Genomic DNA, 19,028 nt, shown 5'->3' on the forward strand with positions numbered 1-19,028 from the left:
CAAAAGAATGGATGGCTGCCTGGTCATGTGATATGTGCGCTGGACTGTGTGTGGTCATCTTGATGCTCATATCTTGCCTGATGTCATTTATTCTGCTGGACATTTGATCAAGGAAGTAGATTCTCTTAACTCTCGAGGAACGTTCAAAACATGTCAAACATTTGACAATAATATCAAGCAAGTGTACGTGTAAGTAATGTTGAAACATTAGCTGATCTCATTTATGCATTCTTGAAGACAATCTGCAGCCCTAAACCAGTTACATCAGATCTGGATAAAGTGGTTGCCTCCTCGTCATTAAGGCTAGAACAGAAAGATTTTATAACTCTTTTACTCCACTCTCTGTCTGTGTGTTTCATGGTCATTTGTCACATCACAAAGAAACTTAGTTCATTAAGCACTGGCTGTGTAACACTGTGTGTTTGTATGTTTTATGTATTATATGTTGTTCCTGTTTGCATCTATATTATCATTGCTATAATGGTAATCCTAAGGATAATTGTAATCAAACTGAATTTTCATTTGTTTGGATCTTATCTCGTGGGAATTTTAAACTTGATAATTTGCTCTTTGCTTACATTTTGATTTTTAAGTACATTCTAAAAGAAATACAATAGATAAGGATAGAAAAAGAAGAGCAAACAATATAGAGATTGGCTGAGGCAATATAAAGAAAGTGAGATCAAATAAAAGAAAATACAAAAAGAATAAACCTACAGATTTTGAAACAATCTTAACAGTCTCTGCAGCTATTTGGAAACAATCTAAAAAAGTCTCTTCAGCTCTTTGGAAATAATCTAAAAAAGTCTCTTCAGCTCTTTGGAAACAATCTAAAAAAGTCTCTTCAGCTCTTTGGAAACAATCTAAAAAAGTCTCTTCAGCTCTTTGGAAACAATCTAAAAAAGTCTCTTCAGCTCTTTGGAAACAATCTAAAAAGTCTCTTCAGCTCTTTGGAAAGATTGCTATTGCCAACTAAAACAAAACAAATTAGTTTGGACTACAAGGAAAAGAACTTAGAAAGTTGTGATTTTATTTATCTAGAAATGCACAAACTTAATAGCATAATTTTCACTCTAAATATTAAAGCTTTCTGTATTCTGTACACCAGATACACTACATAGCTAGTTATTTATAGTTTTTTGGCATAATTGAAAATCTCCAATAAGTTCCTTAGACTTTAAAGGCTTAATAAACCTTTAACTTTTTTTCACTTAATTTGAGTAGTTATTCTTTGCTGCTGTAGTAGATGTCTTGGGTGTATTTTATTCTTTCTTAAATGTTTATTCAAAAAATACTAAGTTAAAACATAAAGTGAAAGTTGCATCACCAGAATAGTTTTATTGAACATGGGAAATAAAAGCAATAGAAGAATTTATTTTTTTCCTTTTCAAGGCAAAAGTTTTTCTTATTTATTTTCTTATTCTTATTTAGACCAACATGATGAAAAGGTAGACAACCACGAAGATGTAGACCAACATGAAGATGTAGACGAACATGAAGGTGTAGACAAGCTTGAAGATGTAGACCAACATGAAGATGTAGACCAACATGAAGATGTAGACCAACATGAAGATGTAGACCAACATGAAGATGTAGACCAACATGAAGATGTAGACCAACATGAAGATGTAGACCAACATGAAGGTGTAGACCAACATGAAGATGTAGACCAACATGAAGGTGTAGACAAGCTTGAAGATGTAGACCAACATGAAGATGTAGACCAACATGAAGATGTAGACCAACATGAAGATGTAGACAAGCTTGAAGATGTAGACCAACATGAAGATGTAGACCAACATGAAGATGTAGACCAACATGAAGATGTAGACAAGCTTGAAGATGTAGACCAACATGAAGATGTAGACCAACATGAAGATGTAGACCAACATGAAGATGTAGACCAACATGAAGATGTAGACAAGCTTGAAGATGTAGACAAGCTTGAAGATGTAGACCAACATGAAGATGTAGACCAACATGAAGGTGTAGACAAGCTTGAAGATGTAGACCAGCATGATGATGTTGACCAACATGAAGATGTAGACCAGCATGATGATGAAATGTAAACCAAAAAGAGATGTATGGAATAAAAAGGTAAGCAATGCTGTGTATATCAATTTATATTTTCTTTATACTAAACCCCTAAGAAAAGCTTTGCCAAGTTTTCTGTTTCATTGACTATGAAAATGTTTTGATCAATTTTTGTTCTCTTGTATTGACAGTGAACATCTTCTGAAGTAAAACAATTCCTAGAGGCAAAAACACAGACACAGTAGATACATTAGAGATTTTTTCCTTTTCTACCATCATTTAGAGCCTTCCTTGTGCTCTAAGGGAACCTGCCATTATCTTTTGATTGCTAATTGACATTGATGTTTTTACATACCTAGTGCGTCTGAAAGAAATGAACAATTCCTTAATGTTACTTCAAAACCAGACCTTCTCAAGACAATCTTAGTGACCAAGCTGCAATACAGGACCCAGTAGGAAACAAGAATCCTCCCAACCTCATGTTGAGTACCCATGCTCACCTACTAGAGTGGCGACACATACTTCTACACCCAGAGTTATACATCCTGAACCCTGTAACCCAACCTCACAACATGGTTACATTACCAGAAGTGGTTGTGAAGTCAGAAAACCTAACAGATACAATGAAAAGAACAATCATTTCTAATACAGGTACAACTAGTCAAGTGATGTACTTTGTAAGAACTAATTAGTTGGAATTACCATAATTGACTTGTATCCTGTTCTATATTTAGGTATATCTTGACAATCGGTCCAGTCATTTGTTCATTTTTTTCAAAAATATTCCTTTTTCCCTCAATCTTCTTGTTTCGGTTAAATGTTTATATATTTTTTGTTCTTGGAGGAGGGAAGTTCTATGGTATAGTACCATTATTATTATTGTATTAAGCAAACTTGTATATGTATGTTTATTCATGAATACTAGTGAAGAACATCACTTCTGGGTCATCTACCGAAAATGTTGTAAACACTATACATGTCTTCAGTTAACCTTAAATATTCTATAGAGTCACACACCAAAGCTACATTATGCTTAATTCAGTTTATTATCTCCCCTGCTTTTGTGTGCTATCATATTAATGTTCATTATTGTCACATCCCTGCACAATTTGTTCTATGATTTTTATAGTGTAAATAGTGACTTCAGATTGTTTAGCTCTGTTGAAATATTTTTATATTATTATATTTAAAATAAAACATTTACTATGCTGTTATTAATATGAAAGCTTTGCTGTGTTGGTATAAATGCAGTTTTGAGGTTTAGTCTAAGGACATATTTTTTTAGTCTAAGGGCATCATAGATGAGAAATGTAGTGACACTCACCTTCACAGTTACAAATAAAATGTTCCATAAACAAAGAGTCTATTTATATTTACTATTTGGTATTGACAGACTTCACTTAAGCATTGAGTTCATCCCCTTAGTCAATTTAAAACTTTCAAATACATGTCTAAGGACATATTTTTTTAGTCTAAGGGCATCATAGATGAGAAATGTAGTTACACTCACCTTCACAGTTACAAATAAAATGTTCCATAAACAAAGTCTATTCATATTTACTATTTGGTATTGACAGACTTCACTTACGGATTGAATTCATTCCCTTAGTCTATTTAAAAGGTTCAAATACTAATTCACTTTGTCTTATCTAATGGTGATCATCTCCATAGTCTCTGGTGTGAACACTCACTGTTCTGTTGGAGGTTAGGGCTAGGATGTAATCTCTATTTCTGAAGGAACACATGTAAAACCAACAGTAGACCTAGACTTTATTAACAGGTCATGCAAGCATTTTTTATAATTGTGAACTGGCGCTCCCAGAGCTATTTTTATGTATTGTTATTTTTACTACTTTTGTAGACTAGTGCTAAGTTGTATACATGTACTTCCCCCTATTATTAATATAGGTTAAGGTGGAGTACTTCAAATAGAGTAGTCAATTCTGTTTCCTGTACTGTTGACCAGGGGTCTGTGTGTCAGTTTTAATTATTCTATACCTGGAACTGCCAGTAAGTTTCAGAATTATTTTTTAAATTTTACTATGTGTAAATCTATTGTTTAATTTTTTAGCCATATATGTTACATTATTTTTCTAATTGGAGCAACTGTCAAAATAATTGGCAATATGTTTTGAAAATATGGCTAAGCCCCGCCCAGCATGATGGCCACTTCTAATGTTTATGTACTAGATCTTGTCCTTATGTTTTTTGTATTTTTTTACTGCAGTGTTTTGTAACTGCTGCTTTAGTCATTGAAATTAAAGTCTCATTTTTTTTAAATTTCTTCTCTATTACTTGATTTCTTTTAGTTTGCTAGATTAGTTGAGTTGTCTGGTTGCCTAAGTGACTCAAGCCCCTTGGCCACAGACTGAGGTGCACAGATACAACCCACTTAGTAGACCTTCTGGCAACTGTAACTTCTTGTTAGCCTAAGCTAGACATGACTTGGGCCCCCCACCATGCTAACATAATACTAATATTCTCTTGAATCATTCCAGACAGCATTGAGACCACCCCTGTCCCTAACAATACAGAATTATCTTTTGCTTTAGTTGTAGAATGAAAGTTGAGCGAACAGTGAAAAGCTTCTATAGAATTCACTTAAAGCTTGTGTTGGCTGAGCTGTAAAGTACTTGGCTTCCAACCATAGGTCCAGGGTTTGAAGACTAGGATTTTTAATTTTAGGGCTATTAGGCACCTTTGAGTTCACCCAGCTTTAAAGGGCTCCTGACATTTGCAAAAGGGAGTTGGTCATTGTGCTGGCCACCTGGCACACCATTGACTACAGGACACAGAAACAGATGAGCTATATATCATCTGCCCTTTATATCACCTGCCCTGCAGATTGCAAAGTCTGAAAAGGGAAATTTACTTTTTTTGTTTTGACTTTCTACAATCCACTCGAATAAGTTTTTTAACATTTTGCTCTACACCAAAAAGCTTCTCCCATTTTTTGTTTATCATTCACTTTGTCTTTGGAATGGTTTCTTTTTGATAATGATTGAATATTGTGGTCAAATTAGACTAGTTGACTAAGAGTTTGTATAGTGTAATCACTGACTAAATCTTTTTGGTAATTTTCCATTTCATGGCTGATTAAAATTCTTCATGTTCGTTGAAGTAACTACTGTACATTTCAAGGTGTATTGAGGCCATCACAATGGTCTGCTGTTACTTCCCTTTACCATTAAGTTTCAACTACATTAATAGTTGTATCAAAATATAAATTCAGACCGAACCTTGATGATAAATATATGCAAAAGACTTGTTTTATAAATATTAATTATCCAAGAGGTTGTTTAGTTTCTATTAATTTAGAGTTATGTCCTCTTGAATCAGTTATGATACCAATTTATTTACCTAAATATTTTTTAAACTCTCTTAACTACTTAAAAGACCTGATACCTAGAGGCAATCAAATCATTAAATAAGAACAATCTGATATAAACTTTGTCACATGTAGATTATGAGTGAGTCTGGTGTGAATGTACACTTTGGTTTCTTATAGTTATAATGTTTTTTTTTGTTTGGTGTAATGCACAAATTGTAAGACAAATTTCCATACGGACAATAAAGATTATTATTATTATTATTAAACTAAAACTTTGGGTTTGCTTAACGATCAAGATTCTTCATGTTGCAGTTTTTCATTCAAACAATAATTTTGTAAGCAGCTTATTATTGTATTAGGAAAAAGTTAAGATATTGTTACCATTCTCTATCAACCCTTGACAAAACAATGTGTCTAAGTCAAGAACCAGACAACTTGGGCTCTAATATAACGAGACACTTTAGTGGGTGTAATAAATTATGATGAGAAAACAATCAAATACTTGACAAATGGGCAGAAGTCAAAGTCTGAATAGAACAGCTATACACAACTTCTACTTGAATCTCGTTCTCGCCTTAACCTTCTTGGTCCTCTCCGAGTCAGACTGACTTGACTGAACAGCACACGGTTCATAGTCAGATAACCAAAACACCGTTGACCTACACTGAGAATGTTTACATCAGTACTTTTTAAGTACACATGCCTGTGTTGCATGTGTTGGTTGATTACACAGAGGGCTACACTGACCAGCATCACACTTCAGTTACAACAATATTAAAAGTTTTTCTTTATGAGGCTGCAGTCATGTAGCACTATAATACAGTCCATTTATCATATTGACTATATGTGTTAAGTTTAATAGACTTGGTTCCATAAAGTTGGTACGTATACCAGTGGTTCCAATGGAATACATTTCTGACAACCAGTCCAGCTCCTGGCCTTCACATGTGGCTCAGATATTGGGTACTGCAGAACTGTTTTTACTAATAGAAGAATGGGCAAATGTGAGTGACCAGTAAGCAAGAGGGTCTTGTTAGGGCTTGGCTGGCTACCCACCTAAGAGAAGGAAAGCCTCTGTTGCCATGCAGGTATAACCAACATAGGAAAGTCTCTGTTGCCATGCAGGTATAACCAACCTAGGAAAGCCTCTGTTGCCATGCAGGTATAACCAACCTAGGAAAGCCTCTGTTGCCATGCAGGTATAACCAACCTAGGAAAGTCTCTGTTGCCATGCAGGTATAACCAACATAGGAAAGTCTTTGTTGCCATGCAGGTATAACCAACCTAGGAAAGCCTCTGTTGCCATGCAGGTATAACCAACCTAGGAAAGTCTCTGTTGCCATGCAGGTATAACCAACATAGGAAAGTCTTTGTTGCCATGCAGGTATAACCAACCTAGGAAAGCCTCTGTTGCCATGCAGGTATAACCAACCTAGGAAAGCCTCTGTTGCCATGCAGGTATAACCAACCTAGGAAAGCCTCTGTTGCCATGCAGGTATAACCAACATAGGAAAGTCTCTGTTGCCATGCAGCTATAACCAACATAGGAAAGTCTCTGTTGCCATGCAGGTATAACCAACATAGTGAAGCCTTTGAGGAAAAGTCTGGAGGCAACCCTTTAGTTTGAAGCATACAGTGCTACTCCCTGGCAGAGCCTGTGATGCCTCAAACTGTAGGGGCACTTTCCAACCCTTCGAATATATAGCTGTGTGGGGAACATCATTGCAACCACAACTGATGTTAGGAAAATGAGATGATTTATAGCTAATGCCTGGGAAATGAGATGATCCATAGCTAATGTTTAGGAAATGAGATGATCCATAGCTAATGTTTGGGAAATGAGATGATCCATAGCTAATGTTTGGGAAATGAGATGATCCATAGCTAATGTTTGGGAAATGAGATGATTCATAGCTAATGTTTGGGAAATGAGATGATTCATAGCTAATGCCTGAGAAATGAGATGATCCATAGCTAATGTTTGGGAAATGAGATGATTCATAGCAGCTTTGTGACTGAAGGAGGCCATAGAATCAGATCAAAGTTTGAGATTTGCTAATAGTTTAGAAGAAACTTGCTCAAAAACAAATATTGTTACAAAGCAATTAGCTAAACAAACCTGTTTGTAAGAGCTTTTAAGTGACATATGGAAAAGCAAATGATCTCAAATTAGATCATATAAATCTCAAACAAGATAAGATAGATCTCAAACAAGAAAAGATCACAAATTAGATAGATAGATCTCAAATAACATAAGATAAAATGTGTAAATTAGGAAAATAAAGCATAAGAGCATTGATATCAAACAGTATTAATCAATTAGCCTATTTTCCCAGCTAATAAATTTCATCTTTGATTCCCAAAAAATTCTGTAATTTTTTTTTTAACAAAAGAGAACAAATAATTACAAAACTAAACAAAATAAATGTAAAGGCTTTCAGTGACTTTAGAACAGAACAAGTTTCCCTTAAACATTCTATCTCCTCAATGCTCCATCTCCTCAATACCCCATCTCCTCAATACTCCATCTCCTCAACACTCCATCTCTATACTCCATCTCCTCAACACTCCATCTCTATACTCCATCTCCTCAATACTCCATCTTCTCAATACTCCATCTCCTCAATACTCCATCTTCTCAATACTCCATCTCCTCAACACTCCATCTCCTCAATACTCCATCTTCTCAATACTCCATCTCCTCAACACTCCATCTCCTCAATACTCCATCTCCTCAATACTCCATCTTCTCAATACTCCATCTTCTCAACACTCCATCTCCTCAATACTCCATCTCCTCAACACTCCATCTCCTCAACACTCCATCTCCTCAACACCCCATCTCCTCAACACTCCATCTCCTCAACACCCCATCTCCTCAATACTCCATCTCCTCAACACTCCATCTCCTCAATACTCCATCTTCTCAATACTCCATCTCCTCAATACTCCATCTCCTCAATACTCCATCTTCTCAATACTCCATCTTCTCAACACTCCATCTCCTCAATACTCCATCTCCTCAACACTCCATCTCCTCAACACTCCATCTCCTCAACACCCCATCTCCTCAACACTCCATCTCCTCAACACCCCATCTCCTCAATACTCCATCTCCTCAACACTCCATCTCCTCAACACTCCATCGCCTCAACGCTCCATCTCCTCAATACTCCATCTCCTCAACACTCCATCTCCTCAACACTCCATCTCAATACTCCATCTCCTCAACACTCCATCTCCTCAACACTCCATCTCAATACTCCATCTCCTCAATACTCCATCTCCTCAACACTCCATCTCCTCAATACTCCATTTTAAAACTTGAGCTTCTAAACTGAGGGAGAGACACTTTGAGTCTAGAAACAAGTAAGAAAATAAAAAGCCAAAAACTGACAAGGCAAAGTCTAGATCTAAGTTTAGATGTCAACACTTTATTTCTCAGTCTATTTGTTTGTTTAGATTCTTGAGCGAGGATTTAGTTCAAACATGGTGTTAGAAGAAAGGAAACTAGGGAACAAGACAGTTACTGCTTTAGTTGCTAGAGAGTTGCATCTTGATTTATAGGCTAGTGCTTTAGTTGCTCAGAGAGTTGCATCTTGATTTATAGGCTAGTGCTTATTTGAAATAGGTTGAAACCATCTTCTAACTACAAACTTAGTTATGTTTATCTTTGTTTTGGTTATAAACACATTCACTATTACTTGCCTATCATTTTCCAGGATTGGATCGTGGTGGCTGAGTCATTAAGGTGCTAGGCTTCTGAACCTGGGGTCCTGGGTTCGGATCTCGGTGAAAACTGGGATTTTGAATTTCGGGATTTTTAGGGCGCCCCTGAGTCCAGCCAACTCTAATAAGTGCCTAACTTTAGTTGGGGGAAAGTAAAGGCGGTTGGTCGTTGTGCTGGTCATATAACACCTTCGTTAACTGTAGGCCACAGAAATAGATGACCTTTACATCATCTGCCCTATATAGGGCAATATAGAGCACAAGAGCTGAAAGCGGGGAACCTTCAATAAGTATTTAAATAACAACCAACACTATAAGCTTGAAGGGCAACCTTCATTGGCAGGCGAGACAAACTAAGAGCTCTAACAGACCCTAGTCTATAGCCTTCTTTTTGCATTATCATCTTATTCTTCTTATCCTAGATCAGGGGGTTCTCAGCCTGTGGGTCGCGACCCCTTTGGGGGTCGAATGACGATTTGCCAGGGGTCGCCTAAGACCATCGAAAATATGGATTGTTTTTGTCAATTCTTCTATTGTTCTATGTGTGTGTGTGTGTTGGGGGGTCGCGTCAGAGTGTTGGATTGTAAAAAGGAGTCGCCGATCATAAAAGGTTGAGAACCGCTGTCCTAGATGATTACATCCTACTCAGGTCCCTATGTCAAGCTAGTCATGCAAGTTAGTCAATGACTTAAACTCTGCCAAATCACTGGTTTCCTGGCTGACTCAGGCATCCCATTCCATGCTCTAATAGCATTAGGGAAGAAGGAGTATAAATTTGTCCTAGCATTTGGAATGAGGAATGTGCCTTTATCTTTGTCTAAGTATTTTTTAAAGCTTTGTTTTGTATTTGAAGTTTATAGTTTAATGTTTTATGCATAATTGCTACTTATTTTTTTTCAAGTAAACTAAACATTTAAGGGTACATTGGGAAATACTTTGTTTTGAGCCCAACACCCAAGAGAGTAACGTAACAAGAAAATGTGAATTTTACACAAGACTTATTTGTTAATTTTCATTTTCACTAATTACATTTGTCATCCTGGTAGCTATAGAAATGATGAAATAAGGATCGACCTTTCTATGCGCTTTGATGATGGGAAAAGTATCGACATTTATAGGCGCTTTGATGATGTGAAAAGTATCGACCTTTATATGCGCTTTGATGATGGAAAACTATCGACCTTTATAGGCGCTTTGATGATGTGAAAAGTATCGACCTTTATATGCGCTTTGATGATGGGAAAAGTATCGACCTTTATATGCGCTTTGATTATGTGAAAAGTATCGACCTTTATAGGCGCTTTGATGATGTGAAAAGTATCGACCTTTAAAGGCGCTTTGATGATGTGAAAAGTATCGACCTTTATATGCGCTTTGATGATGGGAAAAGTATCGACCTTTATAAGCGCTTTGATGATGTATTTAGTTTTTTTTCCTCCAATTAACAAGATAAAAGGTTTAGTCACAATGTCATCAGGTCGCCTGCCGTGCGGCGCTTGCAAGTGTACATGTACTTCGTACGACGCCGAATAAAACGTCGGAAAGCTTGTGGTGTTACAAAAAACAAAACAACGCGGGGTACTTTTTCCATTAATAATTTTAGAAAACCCGAGTGTGATGACTTTCTAATTGTTATTGAACAAGACTCATCAAATTAAAGTAAAAAACTGGTAAACCTCAATGAAATATCAACCAGCAACACTTCATTCACTACTAAGTCTCATATATATATATATATTGCATTGGGGGGGGGGGTAAAAAACACCCCCCGCACCGAAAAAATCCTGGCTACGCCCATGATATGACATGCTATTTGTAGGCCGGTTTTTTGTTTTGGTAATGTCCGGGCCGACTTTGACACCAAGTCCGCTCTTGCGTCAAGGCTAGCGAGATTAGCATTACTTGTACATTGCTTCTAACTTTGAGAAGATAATCACTTTTAACTTATTTACTTGAAACAACAAACTACACAGCACTACAGCAGCAAACTACACAGCACTACAGCAGCAAACTATAGGCTACAGCTAAAGAGAGGGGTGAAGAAAGACCGGCCCTAGCATTTGCGGGGCCCTATGCGAAATGGATCGCGCGGGGCCTAGTCTGGGTAGGGATAAGCATAATGTCAAAAAAAAATTTTTTGAATTACAAAATAAGCCTACTTTCATCTTTGCAATAAATTTTTATCAAATGAAAGCGCGCAATGCCTCTTTTTATTTATTGGCACCCCAAAACGTCAATTTCGTCTATTCTTCAGGAGATTTGAATAAATTCAAAAAAAGTTCAGGACTTTAACGTATATTTTGCCTTTTCATGAGATTTTCTTGAGGCCCTGGAAAATCAGGAGGTCGCGAAAACCCTGTTATTTTATATACGTTATAATGGTTTAATTTAATACTTAGAATTAATACTTTAATACTTAGAATTAGCGCGGGGCCTATGACAACGTGGGGCCCACTGCGACCGCATAGGCTGCAGTGGCCTAAGGCCGGCCCTGGGTGAAGACGCCAATGTCTTCTTGCGTAGAAAGCGAATTGAAGCCTACATAGAAACATCCGACAACCTCCGAAAGCTTCCAACTCGCTGACAACAGTGACGACGCGTGTAATTGGGGAGGGGTGCGGTGAAAAGCGAGTACAAGTGGCTGAGAGATAGAATGGGCGCCAAATCATCGTTAAACGATTCAGAACTATTTTTTTAAAAATGTTTCGATAAAATAAATATTATTTGCGTATGGAACTAAAGAGCCGCAGCTTCACATCCAAAGAGCAGCATGTGGCTCGCGATCCGCAGGTTGCCGACCCCGGTCATAGACAAGACATGAACCAATTAAAAAAGAGTAACCAAATAATTACTTTGTTTTATACAAAAAAGGGAACTAATCCTTAGTATTCACATAAACAGCTAAATTTGTTGGGTTTAGTCCCCTTAAATATTCGTTAGCGCTATTTCTCTCCACGCATTCCCCGATCAAGTTGGAACTCAAAACAATTATTTATTGCACCAAACAAAACATAAATAAAAAAAAAACAACAATCAGACATTTAATTATTGGTAATTTATTATTTTGTTTGAGATCGAATAAGAGAAATAACTTGTACATTGTTGTTAGATATAGTTTTAAGGACGGAGTTCTTCTCCCTTGTCATGGTGTGATCTTTTTTAAAAATAAAAAAAACCTTTAAATATTTTACTTCTATATTTCTATTTTGGTACTACAGAGCCTAAGTATTTTTTTTTATTCAGTACTGAAGAGATGACATTGCCAACAACACATAAGACACTAACGTAAGTTTACGGTTTACACAACAGTTCACGTTAAAATTGTTTATGAACTGTCCAAACTTGACAATCACGTGGTTGTCCATTGTCCTTTGTTGTAGACGAACGAAGTTAATGAGATTCTTTCGGAAGGATCTGTCATTATTTCCTATGGAAGCCCAAAGGTTCCAACAAGTATAAACAATACTTTTGCGCAGGTGGCTGATAAGTATCGGGGTGAGTATTTATAGTAATAGGAACATTGCTTGATTTTCGGAAGGTAATCAAAATTTACATGTACAAGTAAGTCAAGCAGAAAAAAAATTGTATGCAACCTTTTATTTGTTTTAACATCGTAATTCACTAACAGAGTTTAAAATCTAACCCTAAGAGATAATTATAGCCTATGACATAAGAGAGAATAAAGTTAAAAATATGACTATTTGTATTAAAATGCAAAACTAATATCACCTCAAAAACATCTTTTTTCTTCCTTTTATTTCTAGATTTAAAGTTAACATTTATTTAATAATCGCCGTTCTATAATTGAAGTTATTACTGTAGCCCAAACAAAGAGCTACATGCTTTTCAAAATCAGTAATGTTTAATCTGTGCGTACATCCAAATACAAGTGCAAGTACTATTTATTGTTTGCAAGAAAAAATCTTGTGGCTCTTTAAAAACGTTGAAATTGTGTAAATTGTAATTTTTGGCTCTTCCGACTCAAAAGGTTGCCGACCCTTGGTCTAGTCATCTGAATCAAACAACATAAAAATGAGAATAAAGAGGAAGAAGAAGAAAGACTATACCTGCCCTTTAGTTGCTGTCAGGTAACCATAATTTGGTCTAGTTATGTCTAGTTATGTCTGTTTTAGACTTAAACTCCTCTAAGACATTGATCTTCCTGTCTGATTCAAGCAGCCCGAAGACAGAACAACTATATGAATTCGGTCTTCTTAAGCCTTAATTCACATGTTCTCAGGAAAACAACAAAAAAAAAATAATAAAAAAAAAATCGCCACATGCCTACTAGATATGTAACCAATAAGAGCCCACAATAGCACATGTAAGAACAAAAAATATGTTGACATGTGCTTAAAAGTTGATATTTCTGGCATATCACCAAGTTTGTAAAATGTTTGTTAGTAAAATATATTGCATGTTTCGGATGTTTCTTGCATATCACCTAGTTTGTAAAATGTTTGTTAGTAAAATATGTTGCATGTTTCGGATGTTTCTTGCATATCACCTAGTTTGTAAAATGTTTGTTAGTAAAATATGTTGCATGTTTCGGATGTTTCTCAAAGTTGAAGTTAATTTACTTCCTAGTGCAAACCTGCCGCAGGACGACGGGGGATGGCAGCGGGCAGAGTTTAAACTGGAACCATCGAGAAGTTCAAACGACAGTTAAGCGCGCATATCGCACGACCAGGTAGGCAACTTTGTAAGAACTCTCTAAATGGAAGGAGATAATAACTGTACATCTCTTTGTTCACGACACTTACAAGTACAAATAAACAAAAAGGGAGATTAAAAAAGGGACTGCACTATAAAATATCCAACTTCGAGACTCAATCGGCTTGACTTCACTCATTGAATCAATTAAACATCGCTTCGTATAATCTCATGTTTACTGCAGAGCTAGAGTGGAGGAGCCTAGGAATGGAACTGAGATGCTACAAATGTATCACATTCAAAGACCGCATCACAAAGCAAGAGACTGGAGACAGGATTACTACAGCGATTGGACCCCATGATGAGCTGCTGACTGTAGCAAAAAATGCAAGCTTAAAATCTATGGCCATACTATGAGATCTTCGGGAGCTCGCATAGACCTTCCTTCAGGGAAAAGTACCAGGAAAAAGAAGAAGAGGCAGACAGAGAAAGCGATGGGAGGATCAAAAAAGACAGAGAGGAATGGAGAAAGATGGTCGACGAGTCATGTGTGGTGCCCCAACGGTCCAATAGGCTAAGGGAGAGGTAAAGGCAGACAAAATTGTCAACAAAATGATCTCATCACTTCAATGCTGCATATCTCTTCTCCCTAAAATGCAAATCGACTTTGCGCCTCCTTTGAGGCTGGATTGAGGCTCCCCTTGAGCATTACAGTTTATTTGACTCCCCCCCCCCCCCCCCCCCCCAGAATATCATGGTCAGATTCTCGTAACAGTTTTTTTTATCTTTTCTCGTTAATGTTTGAACAGCTTTTTTTTTTGTGGGGGGGGGGCGGCGGGGAGGTGGGATGAGTGGGGTGCTATATAATTTTCTGAAACGCTTTTTACACGCCTATCAAATAGGGCGCCTACAATGTGAAACGGGTGTGGCACAGTTGCCCAAAATCTTCGAATACTTCAGGGCCACTGTGAATAGAGAAGGGAAGTAACTCTTAAAGCGTGTCCTGATGCAGTCGGCTAGCATCGATAGCCTCCCTTTGATTCTCCGTTCTCCTTCATTCACATTTTTACATGTCGGAGATTTCCGATCAGTAATCCTAGATTTGAGATAAAGCTCGCAGTGGTCAGGCAGTTCTCAGTATAGTTTTTGTTCTACATATCGGACTACACTGAGATGCATTATTTGTCCTAGTAGCAATATGGCTTTTTCTTCGAGTCCGACCTGCGATCGCAGCTATGTATCAAGGATTGGCCTTTTTAGTCACACAAGAAGTTGCAAAGGGAAAAGATCGTCTCTCGAGACGTAAAATGCCACAGAGTAATATGGCTTTTTCTTCGAGTCCGAAGATTAAAGAGGAATGCAGTATGTCACTTGTCCCAGCTGTCTGACACATATATTTTTCACAGACTTAACCGTTGTCTGGGGGGTGGTCTATTGAGGTTCTCATTTAGCCGTCTATGTCCTCGGCAGTAGATTTTCTTTTTGTCAAATGTGTATCCCGCGGCTTTTGTAAGAATTCTCCAGCTGTCTCTTGTAGAGACACACTTTAGGTGACTGCCAGTGAACGCGCGATTGTGACAATAGAGACACACATATAGTTGAGGCAAAACTTTTATAATAATAATAATATTAGCTTTTATATAGCGCTGGTTTCATGATTATACAGCATGCACAGAGCGCTTTTGGTCCAATCTCATTTGTGGACCAGTTGGGGGGGGGGGGGAGGAGGGTGTATCTAGGAGAAAGTTTTCGTGCTTGCTTTAGGCGCTCATTAAACAAAACTCTTCTCGAGTCGGGTGTCGAACCTTGAGCCCCCTTCATAGGGACCCGAGATTAGCCAAGTTCAAGCGTACTTAGCCTCTCGACCACAAAATCTTTGTAATAAAGACTGAACTAGACCGTTCCTGAATTAAACATTCCTAATTGATCTACGCCTGTTGATTTACTTCACTGTGTGTGTCTCAATCTGGAAGTCTGCTAATAAGAACTGGTATTAATACGTGTAAGGAAACAGTCAATTAATCTTCTGATAAACACATACTCTACTCTACCCATAATACTCTCTTCCAGACGCCGTTTGTTGCCAGGTGCTTTCTTCCATGTCAGTTACAGAAAATCGAGGCCTACAGCTGTTCTTTAAAACCAATCACGTCTCGCCAGAAAAAGATTGCCTAACCCTAACCCGTACGGGATTTTTGTCCTGGTTATTGTCAAGGTTAAATGACGTCACTTAAGATGTGAATTTGAAAAACATTATTGCTAATTCCATGAGTTTAAATTTTGAAAACTTTCTACAGAGTGATTTTGACACATTCTCTTGTGAGTTTGCTCTAGAACCTAATCTGCACAATCATTACCATCATCACAATTATCACAACACAATCATCACACCACGGTCACAATAATTATCACAATCATTACCACCATCACAATCATTACGATCATTACACCACAATCACCACACCACGATCATCACACCACGATCATCACAATCACCACACCACAATCATCTCCAGAATCACAACCATTGTCAATCACCACAATCATCACACCACAATTATCACAATTATCATAATCATTGCTATCGTCACAATCCCAACAATTATCATATCACGATCACCACAATCATCACACAACGACCATCAAATCACAATCACCACAATCATCACACCACGATCATCAAACCACTATCATTTCATCACAATTACCACGATCATCACACTATGATCATCACAACACAATCACCACAATCATCAAAATACGATCATTACAACACATTAATCAAACCAGTATCATCACAATCATCACACCACGACCATCACAATTACTACAACACAATCATCACGGCGCAGTCATTATATCTAGATAATCACACCACAATCATCACAATCACCACACCACAATCATCCAGGCACGATAATTAAACCACGATAATCACACCACGACCATCACAATCATCACGCCACAGTCATTACACCACGATAATCACGCCACAGTCATTACACCACGATAATCACGCCACAGTCATTACACCGCGATAATCACGCCACAGTCATTACACCACGATAATCACGCCACAGTCATTACACCACGATAATCACACCACAGTCATTACACCACGATAATCACGCCACAGTCATTACACCACGATAATCACGCCACAGTCATTACACCACGATAATCACGCCACAGTCAATACACCACGATAATCACGCCACAGTCATTACACCACGATAATCACGCCACAGTCATTACACCACGATAATCAGCCACAGTCATTACACCACGATAATCAGCCACAGTCATTACACCACGATAATCACGCCACAGTCATTACACCACGATAATCAGCCACAGTCATTACACCACGATAATCAGCCACAGTCATTACACCACGATAATCACGCCACAGTCATTACACCACGATAATCACGCCACAGTCATTACAAAACGATAATCACGCCACAGTCATTACATCACGATAATCAGCCACAGTCATTACACCACGATAATCACGCCACAGTCATTACACCACGATAATCAGCCACAGTCATTACACCACGATAATCACGCCACAGTCATTACACCACGATAATCAGCCACAGTCATTACACCACGATAATCAGCCACAGTCATTACACCACGATAATCACGCCACAGTCATTACACCACGATAATCAGCCACAGTCATTACACCACGATAATCAGCCACAGTCATTACACCACGATAATCAGCCACAGTCATTACACCACGATAATCACGCCACCACGATAATCACGCCACAGTCATTACAAAACGATAATCACGCCACAGTCATTACATCACGATAATCACGCCACAGTCATTACACCGCGATAATCACATCACAGTCATCACAATTACCACACCTCAATAACCATAGTCATCACGCCACGATCATCACACCACAACCGACACAATCACCTAACGCAGAGGTGGAGCTGCAATCATTTACCCCTCCAAGAAAAAAGGCGGCGTCTAGTTTTTAATTCATTTTCTAGTTTCCTCCGTTGTCACTTGCCCCCAAATCATTAGAGGCATCATCCCTTTCCTGGTCTTTCGGTGCTGTCACGTGATTCTCTGCAATACGAGCAACAATCAAACACGACATCTTCATTTTCATGCTGGCCTAGACTCTCGTTGGGTGAACATTTTTCGCCAACCTATAGTTTAAAAGATATTTAACAAGAAACAAAGGTCATCTAAGGGAAGTAACTGTATATTTGTAACCATATACATCAGTCCTCTGATATTGATTTCGAATAATGAACATGACACTAAATTAATTAATTACCACTAATTAATAATTTAATTGGTACATGTGTTAGGAATTCTATTAGGAACAATGAATGATTGTTCAAAGGTTTAGAAATTGGAGAAATAACAGGTTCAAAAATTGTACCAAATCGACAGACGGACAGACAGACCTAGCTGATGTAAGCTTTTCTAAAATTCTTGTTTTTGAAATATATTTAAATGCATTTAATCTCGCTTTCTATTATCAGAATGACGAGAATTTTGGTCCCAATAAGCAAACGTCATTAAACAAAGATAATACTTTAAAATTCATTCCGAATAAGCGGCAGGTCCGATTAAGCAGAGGTCTGCTAAACCTTTCTTATTCGACTGTAGTTTTGTCTTTAAGCGAAGACATCTAAATGAAGTTTTGTAATTTAAGACTATGTTGTTTAACAATTTCTAATAACTTATTCCTATATGATAAATAATTACAAAGCTATTCACCTAATTCAAACAACGAAAAAAAAGTTAATATTTAAATGAAATTCACAGTTTTTTTTGCTAAAACAATATTACCTTTTCCAACCATAAAGGAATTCACACAGTTTACCTAATCCTTGCTTCTAAAGTATGATTACTAATTAGTATCATTGATATTATTATTACTATTTCGAAGAGTAAGGAAATATATCACTTGCGCTGCATGATATTGATTTATATTTTAAATTGAGTTTTGTGTGTATGAATTAAGGTTAGAGAGGCAAGTGGAGCTTTGTTTGATATTGAACTATTTTTATATATATATATATATAAAGTATTACTCAAAGATACTATATTTTATCTGTTCGGTCTGTGGCGATTCTAACAGAACTCCAGGACCCCTCGGTGTCAACTGGTTAAGATTAGTTGTCCCAGGGACTTCATTGGGGAAAAAAATTTATCACCAGATCAGTCAAACTGGAAAGAATAATAAATCTTAGATTATATATATAGCCCTCTAAACTCCTCATCAGCTCACTGAAT

The 19,028-nt window shown here is 37.4% G+C and overlaps 1 long non-coding RNA gene across 1 annotated transcript in view; it reads left to right on the top strand.

The window, feature by feature from the left end:
- LOC129927802 (uncharacterized) overlaps positions 1–1,453 on the top strand; it is a 34,900-nt gene extending 33,447 nt beyond the window's left edge. The window contains exon 8 of the long non-coding RNA XR_008779484.1: positions 1,432–1,453. This is a non-coding gene — a long non-coding RNA (uncharacterized LOC129927802). The remainder of the gene's footprint in view (positions 1–1,431) is intronic.
- Positions 1,454–19,028: the final 17,575 nt, after the last annotated feature.

This window comes from Biomphalaria glabrata, chromosome 8 (assembly GCF_947242115.1).
Source record: "Biomphalaria glabrata chromosome 8, xgBioGlab47.1, whole genome shotgun sequence".
NCBI lineage: Eukaryota > Metazoa > Mollusca > Gastropoda > Planorbidae > Biomphalaria > Biomphalaria glabrata.